Raw genomic sequence first — 17913 nt, forward strand, 5'->3', positions numbered from 1 at the left:
AAACTTTTGCATTTTGAATGTTTCTATAATTCTGGACTGTCTGGAGTTGCTGTGAGCATATTGAATCATAATAGGAAAGTGCAGCAATGGGAATATGCTGAGAGTATTTTGGCGTTAGTCAGCTTTCTTCCTGAGATGAAAGATCTCTAGTAGGAGAAGTAGATTTTGGAGAGACTAAGTGAAGACTCTTCAATTTCATCCTTGCATAAAATTACCAGAATGTTTCTTAAAATATGAAAAAGAGAAAGACAAAGTTCTAAGGAATGATTCCCACAGTGTTGGTAACAAACATTTATTTCTCTTTAATCTTTTCAGCAAATACATGATTCCATGCTTACCCTGATTTCAAATTTTTTCCAGAGTACTCACATATGTTTCCAGCCAATTTTTCTGATACTGTCAATCCCTTTTATAATATTGACTGTTGCATAAAGGTACCTTTATATAATCAAAATAGTTGAAAGCTGACATTTCAGAAACAAAAATTATTCTTCCAAACTGCCTGCTGCCTATTTTGCTGTCTTAAGTAGATTGAGGAGAATGTGGATAATAAAAATGTTGTATTTGTATTTGTTAAACTTACATTGGAAAATTTGGGGGTTTTTCATAGGATTTGTAAACATACCACAAAATAATTTTGTAAACACTTAATGATGTTTCTACACTGATCTATTTGAGGCCGGTCTCTTATTTCACCCCTCTACTCCTAGATTTTTAATTCCTGCATTTAAGTAATGATAAGATAGGGATAAGAGTGTCTCCACAAACAGGTGATAAAATACGAATACGAGTGTCTCCACAAACAGGGAAGTTAACTGAAATTGTAGGAGCAAAGTAGCCAAAAGAATAGGAGAATTAATTGAAACTGCAGGAGTGAGATAACCAAAAAATAGGGGAAATATCTGAAAATGCAGAAGCTAGACAACTGAAAAACCGCAAAAGTTAAACTTTTATATAATAGGCGGATAGAGAAGTCTGTACCTTCCAAGTACCTCAGCCAATGGGGAAAGCAGGAGGGTTACATGCAGCCTGGAAATTAGGATGAAATAGAGGCTGTGTCCTCCGGCAATTTGAGAGACCCCACAGGGATATGCCCCAGTGGACTCTCCCTTTATTCGAATAAAGTCTTTGCAGGACTCCTCTGTTTCCTTTGTGAACATTGACCTCTGGCAACAGGATTTTCTGCACAGTAACACACAACAAATAGTGAAGAATTCTACTTTCAGACAGTCTTAAGAAGTCCGGTTTTCTTTGTATGTTTTTTATGATGCTGAATGACATCTTAAAACTGTCATTTGACTAATATTGGCCACCTGTAGGCAGACAGCTAATCTGATTGTGAAGTGAAACGGATTCCATTTGAAAACATGATAAACAAGCACACTTTTAAGCCTGCCACAAGGTAAAATTTGTTATTCTTGCCTTGGTTAATTTAATACTATTGTTTAAAGTATCACCACTCTGTAAATTAGCCACCACCTTTAGAAAAAAAGTTAGGATTTCCTTTTATTGAAAAGGAAATATGAAGTTTGAAAATGCCTTATTTTGATCCAAAGTAGGGATAGTAGAAACCATCAAATTCATTAAAAAAAATGCTTCCTACTGAATTTGCATGAGAATGTGAATAAATCTTCATTTTCCAGCATAATAATCTGATTCTTGAGTGAATAATTATTTGTCCTTTGCCCTTATCATTTAGCACAGCTAAGAAAGTGGATTGTTGATGAGGAGAGATAAGATAATGTAATTGCCCCTAAAACACAAATGAAATCCTTTGGGACATACTCAGTGATTGAGATTACATAAGGAGTGATTTTTGCGAGTTAAAGCTGATGCTTTTTGCATTAAGTAAATCAAAACACTTTTTGTGTGGTAGATCATTTTATCAACAAATACTGCTAGATGGACTGAATTTAACAATTTTATTAGTAGTATTATATATTCTGAATGGCCTAGGGTCAGTTCTTTATAATGAGCAGTAGTGATTCAAATGTATTTTGCATAATTTTGCATTAGTCCTTAATAGTTCTGCTTTATGTTCTTACACAGTCAAAAAATTATACTCATTTGGCTGAACAAATGTCCAGTTAGTTTTATAGATTTACGGTGACTTATGGAGAGGCTTATACAGTGAGTGTTGAAATGTTAATTACTAATAGTCCTTGAATAATAGGAAACTCTTAGCTCTGAGTAATATCAATTATTTAACAGTAGAATGATGCTGAGGGAAATAAATACTTTCGATTCAGGGTGTTTTTGTGAGGAATAGAGCGTTAACAGATTTTGAGAATAAATCTTGGCTATTGTGATAGCAGAATACTTTCTGTAGAAGAGTTAACTTACTAGTTAGTCTAAGAGTCTGTTATATTGATCATCTGAAAGCTACGTTATGCTGTTAAACTGTTGTCCCTTCTCAATCTTCTCAGAAATAAAATGCAACCAGCAATTATATAGGCACTAACAGACCAATAACATGCTCAGTAAATTGGAGCATTCATACTGTTTTAGCAGTACCTGTAGAGAGCAAAGCAGGGCAAATAAGGTACTAAAAGGAGTATCTTCTCTTGGTGTCACAAGATGTGTATGTATAACTTGTTTTGCTTAGACACTCAAAATGAATTGACTAATAAGAACCATGCGTCTCTTACTGATCCATATAATCTGAAGTAACTCCCTTAAACCAGATGAATCAGTGGGGTAAATTGGAAAGAGAAATGGTAGAGACATTTCAGCCCTCGTGAGAAATTTAAGGTCTTGTTTTTCTTTGTTTTTCTCCTCTCTGAGCTCTCATTTCATATTTTCTGTTTATAATGATTCTTTTAAGTTTCATGTGTTATGGCAGAAGGGTTGATTCATCCTATGTGAAACTATCATTAGCAGATAAAGCACCTGTAATCCCAATGAATTATGCTCTGTTGTCTGCTGACTGCCGCATTCTACTGCTGATTTGTGGACACAAGATATACCTTGGTAATTCATAATTCACAGAAGTTTATGGTATTGTTTTTAGCCTTTGTTTTTTCTTTATAACTTGCAATTTGTTGAAATGATGGAACTGCATTTTTTTTCTACTGTTTTAAACATGCATTGTCATTTTCCCCAAATGGTAATTTTATTTTATTTTTTTTTTAAAGAAAAAAGTTGATTTTATATAGCGTTCTGCAGAAAACTAAGCTTCCCCCATGGACAGAATTCAAGAACATTTTATTTTTCCAAGGCAGAAAAATTAAATGAGACTTTTTATATGAAAGCAAATTGACACATCAAACCTACTAAGTTACTGCTGATTTGATACTAATAAAAAAATCAAGTGTCCTTTTCAAGAAATATAAGGTTGGGATTCTTCTGTGAAGGGGGACTGGGAAATCTCCAAGCAGCTATTCTACCTTGACAGAAGATCTCAGAAGAGTAGATTTGCTGCAAATTAAAAACAAACAAAACCTCCATTTACCTTGCAAAATGTTGTAACTCATTATATTTTGGGATTCAGCCTAATTTACAAATTAAAATGATGAACTCATATCAAAATAAAGGGAAATAAAGAGGTTAATTGTAATGTATATTCCTGTTTCTTCTTTTATAACCAATTTATTACAGAGCTACTTCTGTGTCAAAAGTGAATCTTGAATAGCTAGATATTAGCCTTTGAAAAACTGCAATCATTGATAAGTCATATTGTTCATTATAAAAATGAAGAGTTTTTAATTGGAAAAATTGCAAAGAGACTTCCTAGTAGTTACGAAATGAATCTTAATGCTCTTATTGTGGGAATTGGCAGCATGGGTTTTGATGCATATCATTAATAACAAAAAGCCTCATTCCAGTTATTAAAATACTCTCGCATATTCTGTACTGATCATTTTTGAGTTTTTACAGTTTGTTGCTTGCATTACTCCCCAGCGACATTATATGTGTAGATTGTTCTCCAAGTATGTACAACTGAATAATAATATTAAAAACTAATAACTTCCTTTGAGTGCACTGTAGAATTAAAAACGGAAAACAGTTTTAAACCTTTAATATAATGAAAAATTATACTGGGGCTTTAATATTGTTTTGCTTATGCTTCAGTTATTGCTTTCATTAAAGTTTTAATTTCCAGAGATATTGCTTTGATAAAATTAAGTAAACATCTTGGGTTAGTATCTGTGTACGCACTGAAAATTATGTGCCTTTTCCCCCTCATTTATTGCCATCTACTTTCCATTATAATTACTTTCCCTAATACACACATATAATGCAGCAAGACTGAACTAAAATAATTCATCTGTATAATCAATGAAAAATGTGTGAGGATGATGACTATAGTCTTCAAAATTAAGCACTACAGTAAAAGAACAGCAGGTTTAGGTCTTTATGCTCCATTTGTTCCATTGATATAATTAGTACAAGTATTGAAATACATTTGATGGGGAGAATACTTACCTGTTATAATTTTTACTATATTTTTAAAGAATTCTGTAATTTACTAATTGCAACTATTTTGTAAAATAGTTGTGACTTATTAGTCTAAGTGATGCAGATGGGATCGCTGAAACAAGAAGACTGGATCAAAACCTCAGTTCAATGAAGTCGGGGGTGAAGTCGGTCCACTGATGTAACACCCCACTGACTATCAGAAACACAGAGTAATTGAAAGACAATCGTAGAATCATAGAAGCATAGAATTGTCTAGGTTGGAAGGGACCTTTGAAATCATCTAGTCCAACCATCAACCTAATTCTGACAAAAAAACATCGCTAAACCATGTCACTAAGCACTATGTCAACCGATATTTTAAATCCCTCCAGAGATGGTGCCTCAACCACTTCCCTGGGCAACCCGTTCCAATCCTTAATAACACTTTCCATGTAAACATTTTTCCTAATATCATTGAATCATAGAATAGAATCATAGAATGGTTAGAGTTGGAAGGTACCTTAAAGATCATCGAGTTCCAACCCCCCTGCCTCCACTAGAGCAGGTTGCTCAAAGCCCCATCCAGCCTGGCCTTAAACACTTCCAGGGAAGTGGAGAAAAAAAAAACAAAACAAAACCTTCACAGCTTCTCTGGGAAACCTGTTCCAGTGTCTCACCACCCTCACAATAAAGAATTTCCTCATAATATCTAATCTAAATCTTCCCTCTTCCGATTTAAAACCATTACCCCTTGTCCTGTCACTACACTTCCTGACAAAGAGTCCCTCTCTGGCTCTCCTGTAGGCTCCCTTCAGATATTGGAAGGCTGCTATGAGGTCTCCCGGGAGCCTTCTCTTCTCCAGGCTGAACAACCCCAGCTCTCTCAGCCTGTCTTCATAGGAGAGGTGCTCCAGCCCTCTGATCATCCTCGTGGCCCTCCGCTGGACCTGTTCCAACAGGTCCATGTCCTTCCTTCCAGAAAGGCTGCCTCCCTAATATTTTTTTTAAATAGTAACCTCAGCCATAGGAGTTAACCATGGATTATCATTTTGAACCTAGAGGATATCTAATTTCAATTACCTCTAATCCAAGTAATTAACTTAGTGTTACCTGCATTTTTGTATGTGTGTAGGTAGTTAGAGATATAAAAACATTGAGACTTGTGATGTAAAACTTCATTCTCAGGTTGCCAGATACAGGAGAGGAACTGCAAATGAGCTGCGTTCTGCAGAAGGGATATACACATGAACATATGTACTAATATTAGGTCTTCATAATATTGGTTGCCTGACAAGGATGAGGGGAAGGCATTGGTAGTGATGCATGAAAGCCCTTTATGTGTACCTGAGATCATAGTCCTGGAGGCTAAATCATGAGATCTTTTCTCATCTTTTTTGTTGTGGTGGGGTTTTTTTGTTTGTTTGTTTTGTTTTGTTACTTGTCTGTTGAGACACTTAATCAGTTGTCTACTAGTTCTAGAGTGAATCTTTCCACTTTGATAAATTGTATTTTTTCCACTTTTATCTACAGTGGCACCCTTTTATACCTTCTTCTGAAGCAGCTGCTGCTGTGTGTCGACCTTTTGGTCAGCAAGGTTGAATTATTGTCTGCAATTTTACTATTTGGAATTAAATGTTAGGAAGCATAAGATTAAGCAAAATATGAGGGTCAGTAGAAAATAAAGCCTCTTCCTAACATTTTTTGTTTCTGTAAAAATAGGATACTATGAAGAAAAAGTTCTCTTTCTTGAGGAACCCGCATATATAGAACAAATGAAACCCCTAGTTTTTTCTTCTCTCCTATTGTTATTACCTTGATATCAGCAGTTGTAGAACTCTCAGTATTCTGACCAAAAATTATGTTCTATCCACCAGAAGTAATTTCTGCATCTTTAACTTTCCACTGCTGTTACTGCTCTCCTGTAATTTTTCAGTTTCAGTGGAGGTCACTGTGGCCTGGATGATGTCCAACTCACTACAAAAGATGGCCAAATTCTTTTTGTGTCTGACTAGTTTGATAAGCTGCCAAAGTCTATACTTTCTGCTTGTATATGGGTAAATACAGCTATACCTACCTCATGGTTTGCGAAGACTTGCAGAGGAATCGTTATTTTGATGCTTCAGTTGAAATCTTCGTTTTTTATAGGATGTTCTGCTGATTCTGTCAGAATTCTGACAAGCTACTGTGTTTGGTATGTGAAACTCTGTGGTTGATTGACACGGTCACCCCAAATGATCATTTGTTTTACTTTATCTGATTTCAAATCCACTAATTTCAGTGAGGCATATGACTGAGATTTAACATACTTGGATGTATTTACTACTTTGTCATTAACTTTATGTGTGATCATGGGGTAGTAACGCATTTTACTGAGTCTCAGATTTCTGGTTAGTAATATGTTATGCTTTCCTTAGCTAGTGTTTTTTTACAAAAATAACATTTAAATTAAGTTTTTATAAACCTTCATCAGTCTACGAAATGTGCTGAGTTTTTGTATGGCATATTGTGCATATATCTGCTGGTAAAACGGAAAACACCAGGAGTGTTCTTGCAGGAGTTCAGCAAGGATCAGTGATTCAGTTATGGGTTGAGGCCAAGTCTGGTCCTGATCTCACTCTTTTGGCTTACTTTATCCAAAGATTATGCATCTGCAGCAATCTGGGACATCTGTGGAAGAAGAGCTGTTACTGAGTTGATGCAAAGGCTGGGGCCATTGCTGCATTCTAGGCAAGCAACACTATGGGCAGGAAAGTAATATAAATAGTAAATTAACTTATTGAATTAAATAAATAAGTTACTATTTTCTTTCATTGGTGTTAATGACTTTGACTGGGTTTATCTGACATAGTTGTATGTGCTTGAAAATAATTTTTTTTTTTTTTAAAGGAGAAATGTTTCAACTATGTCATATTGTTGGTGTTTAAGTAAATGCTGAACAGTGCTTTCTGAAAGCAAAAGTGATCCATGTGTGATCAGCTTATCTGTGAGAAGCTAGCGACCAATTTATGTTGCATTAGTGAGGTGGAAAGAGTTCGGATAATCCCAAATAGCAGGTTTAGTCCCCGGTAAAAGACTTCTTTGTATTGTATGGTGTTACTTATAAAGAGCGAAGCAATGGACGTGATATTTATGAAGGTATAATGATGGGGCATATGAGGAAAAAAAGAGATTACTCAGTTTTGGTCAGTTGTTATGTGTGTGATTGATTTAGTCAATTGGGTTTTGCCATAAACCTCCTGTAATTATGATAATGTTTCTTCTTTGAAATGACGAAACAACAGCCTGCACGCAGCTGTATAAGCTGATCTCCAGGACACGTTGAGTTGCAGGTATCCTCAATATTGTGATGTTTCTATGCTTATCTTTAGGTGAATGTAATTATAGTATTGGACCAAGACCACATTTTGATGGTACAAGCTGGCTGGTGTTTAGAGCAAAACATGTGTGTACCATCAAGACATCTTAAGATCAATTCATTTATTCTTAATACTATTAAGACAGTGCTAGATATGTGGAAGAGTGGCTTAAGGAGTGAAAGAGACAAGGAACTTAGTATTTGTAAAGGAATGACTTGGTAAGATTTCATCTGGCAAGCTCCTTGCAAAGTGGATATGATTTAATTTTTTACCAATTGTATTTACAGTGAAGAACTAAAATAATTATGGTCAATAAAGCTTAACATTTACCCTAGTTTCATTTTTTAAAACTTCACTTTAAATTCCATGATCACGCACGTTCTTTTTTGTGGAAAGAAAAGCTAGCTTTCTCTGGCATGGCCTTTAATGACCTAAGGAAATCAGCGTAATTCTGGCAAGTAAAGAACAAACAGTGAATCAATCCTTACTTTTTGATGGCTTAAAACTAGGTTTTCATTGCAGTCACAAAAGTGAGGTGTAAATTATCCTGTATAGAAATCCATGCTACAGGAGTAGTGATACCAGTAGGTAAGTTAAACTTGAAACATCCTGCTTTAAAATGTTTATCATATACTAAGTGCATAATCAGAGTGTTTGTGAAAGCAGTGCTATGGGAAGTCCATTACCAACAGAGATTAATATGCCTATGACACTGAAAATTACAGTTTTCTGTTATGCCAGTTTAGACCCTTGATGCTACTTCTCACTTGCGTGACGACAAACGTGCCCTGGGGATGTTGACTGCAGCATTTGAGAGTCTGTCTGCTTTGATACTGCATAGCAGCTGGAGGTGCTTATTGGTGACATGAATGGTAGAAACTGATATTGTAGGCATGTTTAATCTACAACAAAACACTGTCTCTCTGATTGCTTTCTACATTAGCAACATCCACTTGATCCTGTAGTTATGGTTACTGTGTTTTATTAAATGTAGGAACTAATTTGGTTCAGAAGAATATTCATACCAGTTTATATCATGTTGAAAGAATCAGTGTATGATAAATCACCCTGTATTAATCACTTCTCCACTTAGCAAAAAGAGAAAAAGAAACTTGGTACAAGCTGTAGGGAAAAGTACTCTCAAATACATGATTTTAAGGGGGATGTTATTCAAGAGAAATTAGATGATTGAGTGGTGTGCCTTTGACTGAGATGGATAGAAATCGCTTCTTCGTATATTGGCTCATTTATAGAGAAAACAAACGCGATTTCCAAAGGATTCTGAGAGATTAGGAATCCATCTTCCATTTGCAGCTCTTTTATACTTCTTTTGAAAACTAGGTCAAAGTGCTTGCTGCTATTACTGTCATTTAAAGGGGATTTACCTCAATATTCATCCTAAGAGCTTTGAAGAAATTTCATTCTAATCACTGCAGCAGTGATTCAGATTTATGACTGCTCAAATCATTGGCTATTCTCTTTATAACACTAATTGTAAAAATTGAGGATGGTGATATGCAATGATTCTACCAAAAATGTAGAGCACTATGAAAGGGCAGATTTAGTCCAATTGTGGGGTTTCTTGAGACATTGATATGGTGGATAGATTGCTTGTGAACAACAGATGGAATATTTTGCAGTTTCCTGTTAATGCATAGCCATTATTCTAGTGATTAGTCCAAGTTAATTGGTTGAGGTTATGAATAAATGTATTTTTATACTGTTCTCATCTAGATTCGCTGTTTTTCCTATAGAAGCATAGCAGAGCTGCTAGACGAAAAAAATATTGCTTTCCCTTATTATGATGTTTAAATAACATCTAATACTTATGACTGATTGCATTTCTGAGAATTAGACATTTGCTAAATGGGCCTCAGGTATCTTTGGAAATCTTTACATTTGAACACTGAAGGTCTGCAAACAGATTCTTTAGAATCTAGGATGATCCTATAATGTTAGTTCTTGCAGTTCCATTGTTAAATCTGTTTAAATCCGAGTTGAGGCCCTGTTCATAACCAGGCCAATTATTTTGAAAGTTCTATGCTGTAAAGTAGGGTCAAGTCTTTCTCTTCTGCGTTTTATGACTTTTTATGACATTTTATGGTTGATAAATGCAGTTTTCCACTTTGTACAAGTAATCATTAAGGTTTAATTTTGCATCAACCGGTTGAGCTTTACATGACATTTTTTATTGTTACAATTGCAATGGTATGGAATAGTTTATTTCAATTATTTTAGCAGCATTCTGACTATTTTTCAGCCATGTGGGTAATGGCAAATCCTTTCACCATATATCAAATATAGTTGAATTTGTTTAGTAGCTGTTTGGTACAAAATGTGTTGATAGAAATCTTAATTTCTTGATTTTTAAAAATTTGGCAAAAAGAAAAGAACACTTCAGTGTAAAAGTACAAAATTTCATCTGGTTGCTCAGCTGCTTTGTGCATCTCTTGCATTTGTTAATTTAATAGAAATGGTAGATGTATGGTGCCTGTAATCTAATCTGATTGATTAGGATCTAATTGATTCTGCATTAAAAAAAAACAGTCAGCTGAGGGAAGTAATCTTCTTATCAATGTAAATAAATACCTGAAGGGAAAGATGATGCTCAGGCTCTTTTCAGTGGTGTCCAGTGACAATTTTTTGCCCCCTGCTACAGCAAAGACATGAATAAACTGGAGTGAATTCAAGAGAGGGCCACCAAAATGGTCAGGGGCAGAAGCAGATGACCTGTGGTGAGAAGATGAGGGAACAGGGCTTGTTCAGCCTGGAGAAGAGATATCTTCTCCTAATGGCAGCCCTGCAGTACCTACAGGGGTACTAGCAATGCAACCTAACAGGGTTTAGTTTTCTCTATCACAAACAAATTTTCAGACGTTTCAGTATGGTTGCAAGAGTTAAATTTAGTGTTCTCTAGTAGTCTTTCATTTTGAAACAGCTGTTGAGGAGCCAACTGTTTTTGGCAGGGCTGATCATTACCTTCTATTCAAGCTTTATTTTAAAAAAAATACTTGGATGCCTCTCTTGTGTTGAAGAGGAGAATGAAAGTAATCAGCACTGAGTTTCAAACACATTCTTTTCAAACACGTTTAGTCTATTTAAGCACCACTTATTCCCTGATGTCTTGTTTGTTTACAAAATATCTTGGATGAAAATGGCATTCCAAAAGCAATGATTTATTATGAATACAAGGGTAAATTCGTTGTTCTGTCTTAGAACTAAGGATGGTTCCTGTATGCAGGTTGACACATGCTCTTGGATGCTATTTTTTATGGTAAGTGATCCCCATGTGTCACAGATTTTAGCTTTATGGACTAGCTGCACACAGAGACCTTGTCAGGCAGATGAACAGAAGGCCAACAGATGGACTGGAAAAGGATATTCTGAGGTGCTTTGTATCTTCTGACTATTGCATTAATTGGTCATCTTCACTGACTACTTCTTCTATTTGAAAGACTTCAAAAAAAGTAATCAATTGTAATATTTTTAGAGTAATTTTAAGATATTTATATAATTGCTTCAGTAGTCCATTTTTTAAAAGTACTTAATTTTCTGGTTTTGTTATCTATGTAATGGCAGAATTCTGGACTACAGTAAACCTGCATAATTATCTAACACTTCAAGATTTTGATAGATGAAATCTTGGTTTCATTACCTTCTGTTTTGTATAGGGCAAATGGACTAAAATAAGTTAAAAGGCATAGGAAATTAAAATTTTATAAGCATTTCTGCCCACCAGAGTTGATGAATCAGACTGACTTCAAAGAGAAATGAGGTTTTCATGTCATCTGCTGTTTTCAGTTTTTCTTATGTTTAAAGAGGTGGGAGCTTTCATGTGTCTCTGCTTCTCATATGCTGCATCTGATCCAAAGTTGATCAAAGTCTTTTAGTTAATTTCAATAGGTCTTCAGTAGATGTTAAAATCGGTTGTACTAATTGCTAGAAGGGAAAGATGGGATTATCAGCCACCTGAAAAGTGCATAACTTCTGTCAAGGTCTTACGGAAATCAACACTGTAATATGTAGTTGTGCATCAGTTCCATTAATAGTCAGTGGAGTGAATTCTAATTTCCAATATGACTAAATGAATTGCATGTGTTATATTTTTACCTGTGTCATCCAGGGCCACAGTATATCTGAATAGTTAGCTGTACAAATGAAGAGTGTCTTCAGCAAATGCACAAACTTTTTGGAAAAGAAAAATAAAGTTTTTAAACCTCTAACAATGTATAAACTCCTTTTCCTGCACTAAGTATGCCATTTTGTTTCTTTGTTCACTGTCGGAGTCCACACATGACATGATTTTTAGGTTAGCTTATGACAAATGGCTGTATGAACCACAGAACGTAGAGAGGGCAAGATATAAAGCTCAGGTTTATAAAAGCTTGTCATCATGGCAGAAATGAAGTCTTGCAGTTGAAAAGCCAACTATGACTCCCTCCAGCACAAGTGACCCCTCCAGCCTGTCTATACTTGTTGTAAGATTAGTCTTTATTTTGCCCAGGGGACAGACACAATGTGTGTGTTCCAACAGCTGCTCGTATAAGCAGAACAAGGCATTACAAGAGGAGGAAAGAGGAAAGGTTTTTCTTTGTAGTAAATGGATTAAAACCTTGACCTAGAAAAGATCAATTATTAAAAAACAATATGATGAACACTGGTATTAAAAGAAAAAGAATATACCCATATACTTTTGTAAATAACATGTTTTCAACCACTTTGAAATATGTGTGGCTATTACTTTCTGCTACAACTGAATTTACTAAGTAACTCATTAATGTCCTTTCACTGTGACTAATAGGAAATCATGTTTATTCAGGACCTCTGTGGCTTCTGTCCAAAGTGATAATAAGTATGCCATCTGTGATAATAATCTGTGTGATGTGTACATATATGACCAAAGAACTGGAAGGATAATAAAAATTGTTGCTTTTGCACAAATTCAAAAGTATGTATGGTGGCAGGGTGACTTTCTGCTGCTGTCAAGTTGAAATGAAGTCAAACCTGATGTCTGAATGACTCTCTGCTCTGTTAACACTTCCCTGACATACTGCAACCTGTTCTGGGTTGAAGTTTGGATTCGTTCACAGATGACTCTACTAGTTTCATGTTAATAATTCCTGGACCTAGGTCTGAATAGGAAGGTTCAGATAGAATAGAGGTGGTGATTTGAAATAGGTAGATGGAAGTGCTCTTGAATGACACCTACAGAATATTTTTCATGGGTTCAAATTACTTATGTTTGTTTCTCTGGACACTAAATTTGTTCTCTCATAAACAATGAGTGTATTTCCTTCCACTTAAAAATATCAAACTGTCACAACATTTCAAAAATTATGTGTAAATATGCTGTACATCAGAATGTTTCAGAGCACAGGTGAAAAATAAAAGTAGAATACGAAAGAAAGTTGGACAATCATCAGGGACATGGAGGAAAATACTAAAACATATTTAGGAAAATAGATTTGGCTATTGTTGTTGTTTGGCTTTTGGCTTCTTTTTTTTTTTTTAAAGAGGACTGTTGCAGTTACACAGTTAATGTGAAAGCCTATGCAGTAATAAGGCTAAGTAATCAGTTTTCTTTTGCTTTTAGATCAGTAAAATTCATTGTGTATGTGGAAAAAACGAGACAGAAATGATCAGAGCAATGCTGATGTAACCATGTTGTTCATAAAATCCAGCTACTTTAATTACCATTCGCATCGGAACAAGACTGTGGATGGAGAAGTTTGGGAAATTTTAACAGTTTGAAATATGTATTTTGGATTCTTTTATTTGATTTGCAAATCAGAAAGTTCATTCTAATACATATCTCTACTGGCAATCCAATTCCTTCAAATAGGTGCAGACCAGGTACTGTTAGCCCATAGCATAACAGTAAGCAAGCATGTATTACTGTAAGATGGAATATGAATTGTGCACATGAGCTTAGTCATGACTGTCCTCTATCTGCTACAGTGCAGGGGGCTGGTACCCTCACAGCTCTTAATCTCTATTTGGAGCAGAGATGTTTGCATCATTGTGTGCTGCTTCTCTGCTGCTCCAGCCTCTTATCTTTCCAGCCAGCCATAGCCTCATATTTGATCAACCTGATAATTTCCACTTTGATAACTTCCACACCTTCTGGGTTCATACTCTAGCAAGTATTTCTACAGTACAATTCCCCGTTTTTCCTTCCCTTTGAGGATACTGCTTCTATTGAGTTATATTCTAACCGTATTAAAACCAATCTTGTTAGACTTTACATCTTTTCCACATCTAGAAGTATTTCCCTTTTCTGGTCTAGTATCAGTGTAGTGGGCTGCTAGTGAAAGTTACCACAGCCCCCTTTTCCCCCTTATACTTAACAGATCTAGTTTCTGAAGATAACCATACTAGAAATCACTTAGGCAAATTTTTCATTGTTTATCCCTGATGCAGTGCCTACTTCTGCCTTCTTGGAGAACTGCAATTAATTTGAACATAGTAACATTTCTGTTGGCTCGTTCTTAAGGGCTAATACATAAACACTGAACAGGTCTAAGAATATCTGTATCTTTTTTTTTAAAACTCCTGTGTTCTGCCACTACCTTACATTGCATGTCTTTGTCAGAAGAGCTTGAAACTCAGCAGAATTCCTCTGTACTTATTACCAACTGACCGGTTCCAAGAGCAGTCTGAAGTAATTGTTTTTTAGATTTTTTGGTTGTTTTTCTGCTTCATTTATGGATGGTCAGTATGATTCTTGTGACTTTTGGAACAGCTCATCCTGGATGTCATCTCTAAGCATGTAGAGGAAAAAAAAGGTAATTGGGAGCGGTCAGCATGGATTCACCAAGGGGAAATCATGCTTGACCAATCTGATAGCATTCTACAATAGGATGACTGACTGGGTAGATGAGGGGAGAGCAGTGGATGTTGTTTATCTTGACTTTAGCAAGGCTTTTGACACTGTCTCCAACATCCTCATAGGTAAGCTTAGGAAATGTGGTTTGGATGAGAGGACAGTGAGGTGGATTGAGAACTGGCTGAGTGGCAGAGCTCAGAGGGTTGTGATCAATGGCACAGAGTGTACTTGGAGGCCTGTAACTGGCGGTGTTCCCCAGGGGTCAGTACTGGGCCCAGTCTTGTCCAACGTATTTGTCAATACCCCAGATGAGCGGACAGAGTGTACCCTCAGCAAGTTCGCTGATGATACAAAACTGGGAGGGGTGGCTGACACACCAGAAGGCTGTGCCACCATTCAGCAAGACCTAGACAGGGTAGAAAGTTGGGTGGTGAGGAAGCTAATGAAGTTCAACAAGGGCAAGTGTAGGGTCCTACACCTAGGGAGGAATAACCCCATACATCAGTACAGGGGTTGACCTGCTGGAAAGCAGCTCTGTGGACAGAGACCTTGGAGTCCTGGTTTTCAACAAGTTGACCATGAGCCAGCAATGTGCTTTTGTGGCCAAGAAGGCCAATGGTCTCCTGGGGTGCATTATGTGGTCAGCAGTCAAGGGAGGTCACCCTCCCGCTCTGCTGTGCCCTGGTGAGGTTGCATCTGGAGTACTGTGTCCAGTTCTGGGCCACCCCAGTTCAAGAAAGACAGGGAAGTACTCAAAAGAGTAGAGCTTAGGGCTATGAAGATGATCAAGGGATTGAAGTATCTCTCCTATGAGGAAAGGCTGAGACACCTGTGTCTGTTTAGCCTGGAGAAGAAAGACTGAGAGGGGACCTCATCAATATTTATAAATATCTAAAGGGTGGGTGTCAAGAGGATGGGGTCAGGCTCTTCTCAGTGGTGCCTGGTGACAGGACAAGGGGCAACAGACACAAGCTGCAACACAGGAAGTTCCGTCTGAATATAAAGAAAAACTTCTTTATTTTGATGGTGACAGAGCACTGGAACAGGCTGCCCAGAGAGTTTGTGGAGTCTCCTTCTCTGGAGATACTCAAAAGCTGCCTGCACGCCTGTCTGGCCTGCTATAGGTGAACCTGCTTTGGCCAGGGGGTTGGACTAGGTGATCTCCAAAGGTCCCTTCCAACGCCTACAATTGTGGGATTCTGTGACTATTCCTTGTGCTAGGATTAGTGGACAAGAGCCTTGGCACAAACTTAATCTTGGTTTATAAAAACAAACAAACAAAATCTTATCTATCCAGCTAATAGAACTGAAGTACCTGGGACTGACTGTTGAGCACAGACTGTTGTTGGCCTTGTCTCACCCCTATAGAAGAAGCTAGTAGAAAAGCGCCATGGATGCCAGTGGGTTTCAGGTCTGACCCTGTCAGTAAAATTTCCTTTTTCATAGGAAATTGCTCTTCAGCATTAACTATATCATTTCAGTGGTTGATTTTCTAGCAGCAGCAATTGCAATAGATGTTTTTATCATATCGGTTGACAAAATTTGGATTAAGCTTGAAACATTTACAGACAGCATTATTGGGTGCCAACGTTATTGATGTTAATAAAAAATGCAGCTGCTCAGTACCTGAAAATCCTGGATTATGGTATCTAGCGCCTAAATTTTATTGCCTGGCTCTGGAAACAGAATGTTATGGGATCACAGTTCATGAAATTATAGAAAGAATCAGGGTCAGTCCTAGAGCCTTCAAAGTCATTTGTCTAGTTTATGAACTCCTGCTTTTCACATGGCTGATTTTCCCACTTGTGGCTGGAAGTCTGAATGTTACAGAGTAGCTGAGGACTCTAGCTGGAGGTGGTGTGGGGCCACATATAACATCCTAGAGAATACTGTGTCTCCCTATCCTGAAACTGAATCCAGGAGCTCTTCCAAAAATTACAGTTATGTCGATAATTTTTACCTTTTTAGTGAGACTGAAATTGTGTGTCTGATCTTGAAAAAGTGACAGGCTTATCCATTCACGAAGACGGATAAAAAACTGTGATTGAAAACATTTTTCTCATGAAAAACAGCTTTCTTCTCAGGCAAAATAGGAATATCTTGCCTGTAATGTTTTATTGCATGTTGAGCAAACAGCATTTGATTATATTGTCTAACCAGACAGCAGCGAAACATTTCTAGACATTTGCTAGCCTCAAGAAGAAAAATAATCTGTCTTTAAAATCTTCCTTTAGGCTAATGCTTAGAATTCCTAATCTTCATCATTGTAATTAGAGAGAAAATTGTTTTAGTGAAAATGAGACAGGCATAGAAGACTCGGGGTCTGCACATACAGTACCTGCTACACCCACTTGCATGACGACTTGGTAGAACCGTAAAATTAAAGGAAAGTGGATCCTCAGTGACATTATAGAAGTATCGTATGATTTTTCATGTGCACCCCAAGCTTAGTTCTACTAAGCCCATTTGTGATCCCTCAGTATCTGAAAATATTGGTCTCCTGTTTCAAAAATGAATCAAAAGTGAACAACTGCAAGGAATGTTTTTATGTCTTCTGCTTAATGAAAAGCAAATCTCAATAGAAATTAGAGGTCTGTTACAGTCATTGCACAGGACTGTTCTGTGTATCACAGCTAACACGGCAATTTGCAGTTGTGTTTACTGTTTCCCAGCACTCCCATACTTGACCTTACCCTGATATTCCCCCTATGCTAATTAGCTAGACGGATTTTTTTCAAGAGGACAGCTAGTATAATCTTTCACACTTCCTATGCTGAACATTACCTTTACATGCATGTAAGTCTTATGGTTTCTTAATGTCGCTTAGATCACAGAAGACTTCATCACTTAGATCACTTCATCACAAAGCAGCACAAGAATGAGTATCTTCCCTTAGGAAAGATAACAGCAGTAATGATAACTTACTTTTGTGACAATCTATGATAAAGTTAAACAATTGTTTTTCCAATGTTCTGGTTTTGTTCACAAACAATATACTGGATAATTCAAAACTTGTGGAGCTGTGACAGTGCTGACCCCCACTCAGTGCATAGCTGAGATTCCCTAAGCGCTGTTTGTTTCAAATTCAGTAAATGCTGATGTCTTTGAAGTCCACATTCAAAGTCAATCTTACCTAGCTCTTTCTGTCTTGTTAGACTGAAATGATATAAGAATACTTAGGGTAACAAATCATATAGAAACAACATTTTCTGTGTTTCACATTGAATAGTCATCTTTAGTTATCTATATCAGAACAGCTGACGGCACCTTTAGAACAAATTCAAACTAAGGTCTTTTTAATTAACTTTTCTCTAATAATATAGGAACTGAATT

Source organism: Numenius arquata, chromosome 8, assembly GCF_964106895.1.
Source record: "Numenius arquata chromosome 8, bNumArq3.hap1.1, whole genome shotgun sequence".
NCBI classification, from domain to species: Eukaryota; Metazoa; Chordata; class Aves; order Charadriiformes; family Scolopacidae; genus Numenius; species Numenius arquata.